The sequence below is a fragment of the Plodia interpunctella genome, chromosome 11, assembly GCF_027563975.2.
Source record: "Plodia interpunctella isolate USDA-ARS_2022_Savannah chromosome 11, ilPloInte3.2, whole genome shotgun sequence".
NCBI lineage: Eukaryota > Metazoa > Arthropoda > Insecta > Lepidoptera > Pyralidae > Plodia > Plodia interpunctella.
Genome location: NC_071304.1, coordinates 2,312,434 through 2,323,430, shown reverse-complemented (window position 1 = coordinate 2,323,430; position 10,997 = coordinate 2,312,434). Strand labels below are relative to the sequence as shown.

Below are 10,997 nucleotides of genomic sequence, written 5' to 3'. Positions count from 1 at the left end.
CAGATGATCTAACTTAAAATATGGTATAGATTTCACCGCGATACGTTGTTAGAACTCGAGATATTGACAATAATAACTTGTGAGCGAACGCATGAAATAAACGCGGGTGAAGCCGCAGGCTTAAGCTAGTCTAATATAAAAACAACAGAGAAAATTGAAACTTTAATTTTTGTCACTAATTAAGTATAAATAACTACTACATATACTTATGATACAGGAAAAATTCGCCTTTCGTAGTTTTCGTAGTCCGCAGCTGCGTCGTAGGCCTTCTACGCCGTAGACGCTACGGCGTAGCAGTAGCTACGGACGCTTGTAACATTTATGTATAGCGAAAAGTAAGTTGAAAATTATATATTTATTGTTTTCGCATCCGTAGTATATTCTGGATAAGGCGTACCATTTGTGCTATAGCTTGTATTCTACCGTATTTTATTTTTACTGTCTAATAAATAGGGCGAGATTCAGTGATAAACTTACTGCCTCAAATACGTCACATCCAAAATCTAAATTGTCAATAGTAGAACAATAGTTGTATTTGTTTAATTTCTTAGCAGCAGTTGCTATCCGGATGTTTGAAGATAAAATTCTTCTTTGTCACACTAGTGTGAGAGAGTGTCCGAATTTTTTAAAATTTATTTACCTTTAAAAGTTACAATTTGAACTTATACTACGCAATACATAAATAGTATCTTACAAGTATACTTATTAAAGTATTGAACACAAAAGTTTAAATTATAAATAAATACCATGAGAACCGTGTATCACGATCCTAACTAATATTTTAAATGCAAAAGTAAGTTTGTTTGTTACCTCTTCACACTCTTGTCTACTTAAACAATCTTCTTGAAATTTTGCATAAATATAGTTTGAAGTATGCAGAAGTACATAGGGTACTTTCCTTCCCGGATAATTAACGCGGGCGAAGCCGCGGGCAAAAGCTTTTATAGTATTAAACAAAGCCGCCTACCTCTGTCTGTCTGTCCCTATGTATGCTTAGATCTTTAAAACTACGCAACGGATTTTGATGTAGGTTTTTTTAAATAGATATACTGATTAAAGAGAAAGGTTTATTCACTCTGTGAAGCCGGACAAGTCGCTAACTAAAAAAAGTAAACTATAAATAAAAAAAAGACTAATTAGCATAAGAATAAACAGTGAATTACTACGATAGAGATATGGAAATGAATTGGTACATGGTCCAAATGGGCAGAATGAAAAGGCTTTCCTTTCACGTGGAGCCCAAACTGTCGGCACAAAGGTCTGAGGGCGGGCTTCCGCCGCGTATCGAATGCCGCCCGCCCTGACGGCCGACGGCAAAGACTATTAGCAGAACAGAAAGGACAGTTTTAATGTTTTTGTGCCTAAATTATTAATGTCGAATGGTAAAAGGAATTTTTCAGACCTTTGTTTTAAATATATCGACGTCTATAAACCACAAGTTTACATAATTTAGCCCCACAAAACCCTGCTGCACCCGCCACAATTGTTCGTGATGTGGTTCTGTATTTTTACTTAAGCCTTCAAATCCGAATTGACAAGTGCTAATTCTAATACACTTGTTACCATGAAACAAAATACGGAGCACGTTAGGTGCTGGTGTAAATAAAGTTAACCGTAGAACACTTTGGTGTTCCACAACAGGTCAGAAAGGGTCATTGCGTTCTCTCTTTTTCTACATGATATGTACACGATATGGGAAAATATGATGGGATGGGATGGGAGGATATGGGTTTGCAAGTAAGCGGCTTTAATAAATGTGCTACGTATTTGTATGATTCGTGGAAGGGATAATAACATCACATTGGTCTCTCTCTTCTGCACCAACACTAATCTTTTCATATTCGCAAGTTGTTCGCAGAGCGGCGCGGCGCATTTCGTGTCAGTGCCCTGCGCGCCGCCACCCGCTCCACTCGCGTCTGTACCGCGAACAGTTTCTCCACCGTCTGTACTCTCATGTCAATATAATCCTTTGTATTTGTAATAAAATATATAAAATTCGGGAATGTGGACAACAGGTTAGGTTTTGAACGAGAGAATTGAAGGTAAGATTCTATTTTACATGAAGGCTTTTTTGTTTTTCAAGGTTCAACTGTAACAGCACCACGCAATTAAATTCAGGGTAAATAATATGTTTCTTTTACAGCTGTGCGTCACGATTAACATAATAATCTGACCATAATTATTAGATAGGTTATTTTTACCTTTTGATGACCTAAACAATTTTTTTTTGCTATTTATTCACATATTTTATTCGAGAATCTATAAAATGGATGCACCATTTAATTTTTTGTTCAATATCGACTGTTTTATATTAATCTATATATGTAAAATAACATAAATCAATGTGAACATTCATTTTTTTACTGTTAAAAATAATTTCAAGGACTTGCTTGCGTTCATATATTTCGCATAATACATAATCCCAATTTATAAAGTCTTTCTTTGTCATCTGATAACTAAATACTGATAAAAAAGGAAGATTTTATAAAATATTTCTAATTTAACCGATTTCGAAAAAAAGGAAGAGGTTTCAAATATATTGCGAACATAACTTCTTATAATTTTTTTTTAAATTATTAGAAGCAAACTTATGGTACATTCAGGCCGTCGCAGCAATTTCTGACAATATATTTTTCTATTTTACTGGTCGTATATGATTTACAATAGCAAAAGGGATGACAAAAAACATCCCTAGCTTCCCGTCTTGGCATTTAAACTTTTCTAAAAACGTCCCGTCATCCGGAGCGTGGGGTCTAATCGATGAGCTTTCGTCCGAGCTTCCAACTTCGCCAATAAATGTACTCTTGTAGCGCGACTTTATATTTATAGACTCCTCTTAACTTTTCTTGGTTGTGTTTATTGCACACTAGATACTTCTCCGTGCTTGAATTTTTCGGAGTTTCAGGTAGTTTGTTTTATAAACTGGTGATTTATTTGTTTATATGCCAATGGTCGGATAACCAGGGATGCCGTAGACCGTGCGACGTGGAGACGAAAAAGTAGAAAAGCGGACCGCTCAACGACTGATGAAGAAACCTAAAATATGCCCAGACGAGAGAAAGATTTAAATGTTTATAGTTAATAGTGTTATAAAAAATTGTGTCCACCTAGAAAAGGCCTACTCTATATCCTCACGTGGACGTGGAGGCGACTAAGGGATACACCGCTTTGACAGCTTATAAGCAACAGTACTATTTCCAAGGAGAGTTACGGCCGGTAGTAAAATCACATCATAATAGAAAGAGTATATATATTATAGGTGTTTTTCAGTTGCCTGATAACTAAGGATGCCGAATTTCATGCAAAGTGGACGAGAAAAAGTAGGAAAGTAGACTTTGTATCCGAGGAAATTATTCGGGAAACCGTTCAAAAGTTAATTACAATTTTTAAGAAACTAGAGAAACAATTTAGTTTGCATCATTCTTAACATTCACCCCTGGACTATAAAAGCCAAAAGATATTATTCTAAAATACATTTTTATCAGAAGTCGTGGTTGGACCACGGCTCATTAGAACCGAATCCAATTACCGCGCTCCTCGAGTTTCCCCATCAATTTACCAGTCGATGCCTCGCGGTAACTAACCGGGTAAATAGCTGTTACCTATGATAAAGTCATCAATTTAATGGGTTTAATAGGCAATGTTTGTCACCTTAATGAGCTACGATAAAGAAGTAATGTTAGTGGAAACCCTTAAGTTTAAAACACCATTTTTAGGGTTCCGTAGTCCTACAGATAAGGAACCCTTATACTTTCGCCTTGTCCGTCTGTGGTCTGTCCTACTATTAGTACTAGTATGATGTAATTTGGTATGGGTATAATAAACATTGATCACGCCGACAAAGTAATCAAATATTTAAAAAAAACACATACATTTTTTAGGGTACCTTACCTACACGTGAAGAGGGAATGATTTCTTTTCATCTTCAGTGTGGGATGTTGTTGGATAGGCAGGCTTTCAAAAATATTAGAGGTGTGGGAAGACCGTTTTTGGGATTTAGTTAACCGTTCGTAAAATATTAAGCTTCAAAGTGCCTCTACAAAAGAGAAAACGTGTGACGATAGACGTGTTATGTGTTTTATGTTTCATAATGTCCCCCCTGCACGTGTCACGTCCCGAATCCTAACTAACATTATAAATGCGGAAGTAAGTTTGTTTGTGTCTTATCACGCTCTATCTACTTAACCAAGCTACTTGAAATTTTACCTTTCGTCCCGAAAAAATCACGCGGGCGAAGACGCGAGCAAAAGAGAGTACAACAATAAATATACATTTATATATCAATAAATCAGACGAAACAGACAGTCACGGTGGAAATTGCAAAAAGCTTTAAACAACTCTATATATATATTCGTTTTTGAGTACACAGACCGACGGACGGACAAAGCCATTACAGGAAACTGAATTAACCGGTAACTGAATTACGTACGCTGCGTTTTTTCTTTGTTTTATCTGATATTAGCGGACCGCCCCGGCTTCGCTCGGGTATAATATTATCAAATTCTACATTTAAACCTGTCTCAGAAATCACACTATCTATTGGTGACTACTACCATCCATCTGATAGTTTTTGAGTTTATACAGACAGACGTACATACAGACAGGTAGACAGACGCGACTGGGGGACCTTTATGATATGTAAAGATGTCTCATAAGGGTTTCAAGTTGCAAATAGCGTATTTCTTTCTTATCGAGTGAGTTATTTTATTCAAGTCGCCTTAAGACATCTGTCATGACTTTTATGACTTGCTGCCGCCATCTAGTGACAAGTATTCGCATACACACAACCGAACTAAACTGTCCACCAGGTTTTCACACTATGTTATTCTTTCATCTGAAGCAAATAGCGTACAAAATGTTGTATGAGTTCTAAACTAATATCATAAATGCGAAATTGAGTTTGTTAGCTCTTCACGTTTTATCTAGTCAACCAATCTTCTTGAAATTCCGCATATATGAGTATATAGTTAGGAATACGGAAAAGTATATAGGCAAACATATACCCCGGGAAAAATTACGGTTCCCGTTGAAAATTCAAGCAGTTCACCCGTGATTTTGCAAGGTAAGAGCTAGGAGCTACGAATAGGTATATATACAGACAATATATCTATTTGTACACAGACCGACAGACAAATCCATTAGGGAGGTAACTGAATTAGTGGCGAGGGCCATTCGGCAGTGGGGACGAGCTGAGCCGTCTTAATTTCTATTTAGGCTATATTAAACATTGTTTCCGTTGAAAATCGAGCTCCATTTTAAATAAACAATAATGGTAAGCCCTTCTGACATGATATGAACATGACCGTTCAAATGCATTGCAATACAAATGACGACCACTGCTGAGGCATTTTTTCTCAGCAGTGGTCGTCCGGAATTACTGGTAGTTTGTAGCTTATTGGGAAATTGCTATAACTATAATGTATAATTTTATTGGAAATGTGCCTAGTGTGCCCTATTAAGTTAGATTAAATCTACATTTTTGTCACAATTTCTGTAAAGTTTTACATTTTTAATACAAACAATATTCAAATTATATGTAGATATAATTTGAATATTGTTTAAACTGATATTAAAAATAAAATATTTTAAATATTCTATAATCTGCTGCATGATTAGTAATTTTAAAATAGTACACAATCCACATTTTTTTTTGCTTTGTTTTGCTAAAAATTCCATATACTTGGCTCAAAAATACCCATAATCCTCGCGGCATTTCCCCGCTAAATGTCTACGGATATCCTTTGCTATTATAATTAACATTATAATAAAATAGTTTACATACATAATTTAGGCTGGCAACATCGCCAATTCGAATGGAAATGCTTGTTATATTTACATTACTTTAACTAAGTACAGATTTATTTATACTTGCTGCTGCAAATACAAACAATATGTGTTTTATATATGGTCTCTTGATAAAATATATTTTCATACAACATTGAACATGTTTTCAAACAACGAAGCAGCAGTAGTCTAAATTAAATAAACACTATCTATACAATAACTACAAGAGATCGAATGGTTCAGACATATCTGCTTAAATAAGTCGCCTAGTTTGAATCCACCTCGGGCGAGTAAAGGGGAGTTTGTATTACATATCAATCTGACTGACCCATGTATGATAGTCTAATAGTTTTTTCCACGGGACAAGCAGCAGATAAAGGCTTAATAAATAGAGGATATAGTACGTAATATGATTTAACAGTAATAATATGATGTTCCATCAGGCACACAAAAGTTCGTAGAAATATATTAGACAATTAATTAAGATATACCTATATTACTTCACGAAATTACATATTATACTTATATTACACGTACATATTATAAAAATAAGTCCCAACGTCGCGTCTGTCTGTCTGTATGAAAGCGATAAACTCAAAAACCACTGAACCTATAAATTAAACAAGACGTGGCAAGAGCATGGCAAGAGTCTCTCAAAGTAAAAACCGTGAACTAATCGTTTCGAAAACGGAATTAAAAGCCGGGTCAAGTGCTGGCATTCGAGGGAATGGCTGGAAAGGGCTGAGGGCTCGAGCGTGGAGGGCGCTCCACACAGCCTCGTTCACCGCCACTATGCACTCACGTCAATTCTAGCGGACAACTTGATTACGGTACTGTACATGAAGGTAATTCAACATTTTTTAGTTAAATATTGTGATAGACTGGCGCCTGAACTCAGCACGGCCTGATCTCAGTGTACTGAGAGCTTAGGTTTTTGATAGGTTAGCATTCGTTGCATAACATTTACACATGGTATAAATGCTAACCTATAAAAAATAATAAAGTTGTTTCTAAAACAAATGTTATCTAAATGAAGCATTCAATTTCCAGGACGTTTTTTTTTAATAACAGTCGATTGGCAAGCAAAATAGTCTATTAGGCCCAGAGGCGAGTCGTAACTCGATTATTTGCCGACCCGAGTAACTGCATTAACGCAATTTCCCATAAAGACTCACTCCATAGCTATATCGCTACGCTACGTGCTGTTCTATAAATAGCATTGTGTCGATTTAAATTTAAGGATGTCAAAAATTTGTGTTCGGGCAGTGTTCCAGTAACAAAATAGTGTAACACAATAAACCAATTTCACAATCCAATAAATTTGCGAACGAATCGCGAGTTAATCATCGAACATCTTTTAAACCAAATACTACCGACTCATTTTTATTAAATGAATATATAAATGAAATTTCGTAATTTCTTCTCAGCATCTCAGTGGCGATTCTTTTCAAAATGCTAGTCTATACGTCCAAGAAACGATTATTTACAAATTGACCTGGAAAAGTGCAAGTGAAGGTCTAATTTATGAATAAATATGTAACTATGAAAGTATTTTTAAAACCTTTCTCTGAAGTGGTAAGGCAATATTGTCAGCCAATACAAGTAACTTACAAGCTTAGCGAGCATATTCTACACAGCAGTGGACGTACGGGCCAGAAATAGGAGCTGTGTTATGTTCTAAATTGTTTTCGAGCTATATTTGTTTTGTTATTTGGTTTATTACAGGCCATAAGGTCGACGGTCTAGTACCTAAATGTTTGATAACATTTAGAACTATAAGTAAATTATGTGTTAAATTAATTAGTTTGGTCACGTTTGTAATTGAGGTGAAAGACTTCTTTATAGCTTAATCCTTATTTTTCTTTGTTTATATATTATATGTACACGACTTGGATTTTCATCGAAATATATCAAATTAGGCATTAAAACTTAATTTGCATACAGCTACTTATCATATCACTACATAGTATAATAGAAAGTCGCTTCCCTCTGTCTGTTTGTTTCTATGTATGCTCAGATCTTTAAAACTACGCGACGGATTTTGATGCGGTTTTTTTTATATATAGTGTAATTCCTGAGGTTTTGGTGTATATATGTTATGGTTTTAGACAGGACTCCGAGCTACGAGACGTCACACACTTGAAAATGAAACTAAAATGCTTAGACAGAGAGAGCGAGTTCACCACACAACAAATAACAAAATTCGTCAGATAGTATAGTCAACAGCACATTAACCTACCCAAGTTCATTGCAAACTCGCCGCTATCACCGCGCCATAAAGGTTCATGCGGGGTAACTTGATGTGCTGTTGACTGTACGTGAAGGTCGTGTCAAAAATCCAGAATGCGGACTTTTCTTAAAACTGGGGCCGAATTTTTGGCTCTTGTCGGTTCATTTCAGAGTTGAGGGTTATCGAGACCCGTCACTGAAGGACAATGCGACGCTTGTTCATTTTGACGTGGGAAATTCGGCCTTGTTTGCAGTGTGCCTGCAATTGGACGAATATTTGCATATTTGAAGAATATTTAAGCCTTAACAACCGCAATTCCAAAGAGAGTTGTTGTTATAGCCGAATCTTCAAAATTCCGGCTTCGAGGCGTCATAGCTTAGAAAATAACTGGAATAACACGTTCAGATGGAAGAGAAAGAGTTGTAAGCTGCATAGACAAGAATAACACTAAAGCTTACTGAACTTTACCTTTTTTCTTAACTAAATGACCTCGTTTTACACAAAAATATACGTACGTTATTTCCTTTAGTCCAATTATCTCGTGTGGAAAATACTTATTCGTATCGATAACAACTCTATTGAATTTTCAGCATTTGAGTCCACATAATGGGTGACCTTTGACGTTGACAGTTGACCTGTCCGATGGGGGAGCTCGGTGAAGCAAACGACATCGCTATTTTTGTAGCCAAATAATAATGTTACTTTTATTATTATAATTGACAAATATCGTACGATCATGACAGGCGGATCGGTCCTTTGTATTTTTTGTAGTGGGAAAATATTAATTTATTTAATGGTATGGAATTTACTTACATTATATATTAACCATGTACGTACTAATTCCATGATATTAACTAATTGGAACATGAATAGGACCACTACATATCTGTCGTACGAGGCGAATAAGGGACACAGCTTGCAGCTGATAGATAACAAAAGCTTGCCCAAAGAAACGTCAGGCAGACAGATTGTAAAATAACAGAAAATCTTCAAAATTTTATGGTTATTTTTTCGTTGTCTCTGGGCTTCGCAGCGTCCTAACTCTGAACGCAACCGGGAATATGCGCAGATGAGAGAGAAAAAAGGTCGTATTGATTGAAAAATAATGATATATCCATTTCCAAGGTCCTGAAATATCATATTCTTCATTTTTAACTTGCAATGTAACTATGTATGTATATCCGTCCCTATGTCGCTATGTATGAAAAAGTTTCGCAGTAAAGGCTAGTTAAATGAAAAGCTTCTATTGTATTGTCATCGTGCAAGGACCAAGGTAAAGTGAACAATAGATTTTAGCTGTGTATACGCTATGAATTACAATTTGCTCTGCTCTAAAATGCACTCGCCACGTTTGCTGCGCTTTGCGTTGCTCAGTGTTGGTTTTACAGAGAAAAATAATAAATAAATAAATGTTCATGAATATTGTTTTTAACTTTACTGAAGAATTGCAAGTGGGATCACCTCACGGAGACAGTTACTTAAGCATCATGACACAAAAATACAATTTGTAAACGTACAAAGCGGACTTAATGCTAAAAGCATTATCTAACAGTCAACCTTTGAGTAATACAGATAACGCTTTAATACAAAATGTATAAGTACATAAATATTTAAATATAAATAATATTTTCGAGGAAAGAGGAAAAAGGAAAGGGAGGCCTTTGCCCAGCTGTAGGACACATCAAAAGGCTAACAAAAAAAAATAGATTTTTCGAGATGATAGGTTACTTTTGTCTACTTACCCCTATTTATACAAGGTTAATTTTTATTCACTGATTAAATTTAGTAAATAGACGAGGTACCCATAGATAAAGCATCGGTTGTGAATTACGACCGACTGAGGTCAACCCTCTTTGTGGAATGCTGTTGTTACCTATCAGCTGTCAAGGATGTTGTTATTCCTCACCTTTAGGCGCTTCGTACTTTATTTACGGAAGGATATGGAATGTTCTATCTAGGTCGAAAACCACAAGCTACTGTTAACGTACATAGTGACTATAGCTAACTAACACAGACACGTGCCGGCGCAAATGAATGATCATTGCGTAGTTTGTATGCGGTAAATAACAATCTAATGCAATGAAAAACCTGCAGTGTTGTACGAACTTTTAGCCGATAGTGTACCTATAACCGTTATAATTGATAGAGCGAGCGAAGCGTCAAAATCGGTTCAGTCGTTTTTGAAATATTCACAATTTTGTAAAAATTTATTGTGTTCCCGAGGTCTAACATCGCGGCGAACAACTAGTGTAATTAAATAATGTTAATCTACAATAAACATGTATTTGTTTATAACAACCCATTTAGCATAACAAAACAAATAAACACGTCTCGCAATAGTCGCAATTGTTTGCAAACAGCTGAAACAACATCAGTCGCTGTAACGATTTGCCGACCGCCATATTTATCCGCGTCGACACTGTGGCCGGTTCAGACCGGTATGGATAGCTGGTTTGAACTGGATTGTTGATAGTTCTTTAACAGGATTAATGAAAATAAGTACAGCCTAAAAGGGACAACGACTTTTTTTTCTATGAAGCAATGTTGCGTGTAGCGATGCGTGCAGCCGTTACGTAAACGTAACGCGCTAGTGTGTGTAATTTTCAACTGAAATCCGACCGAAGTCTGAGTCTGAGCGGAGACTGGAGAAGACGTGGTGTCTAGTGGGGGGCGGAGAGTGTCTTTACAGCACGTAGCACTATTTATTATACTGTGGCAGTGTTGACCTATGTTACCTAGTAACATATAATCACTAAAGACATATACTTACGTCACATTCCTTCCGCAAAAAAACAATGTAGGTACCACATTCTCATTCTACTGCTTTGCATTTTAATGCAACAACATAGTTGTTTAAAAAATTGCCCTTAAAAACGTCCGTTTGATAAGTGTGAATGTCGCTGGGGGTAGTTTATTGTTGTAATTCTTTAAATGGCCGCCGATAAGCAGATAGTGCATTTGCTGCACGAAACCTGCCTGAACT

The 10,997-nt window shown here is 36.2% G+C and overlaps 1 protein-coding gene across 1 annotated transcript in view; it reads left to right on the top strand.

Moving 5' to 3' along the window:
• Window positions 1-1,894: 1,894 nt before the first annotated feature.
• Window positions 1,895-10,997, top strand: part of LOC128673701 (thrombospondin type-1 domain-containing protein 7A-like) — a 77,315-nt gene continuing 68,212 nt past the window's right edge. The window contains exon 1 of the mRNA XM_053751730.2: window positions 1,895-2,042. The gene's annotated coding sequence lies outside the window, so the exon portion shown is untranslated. The remainder of the gene's footprint in view (window positions 2,043-10,997) is intronic.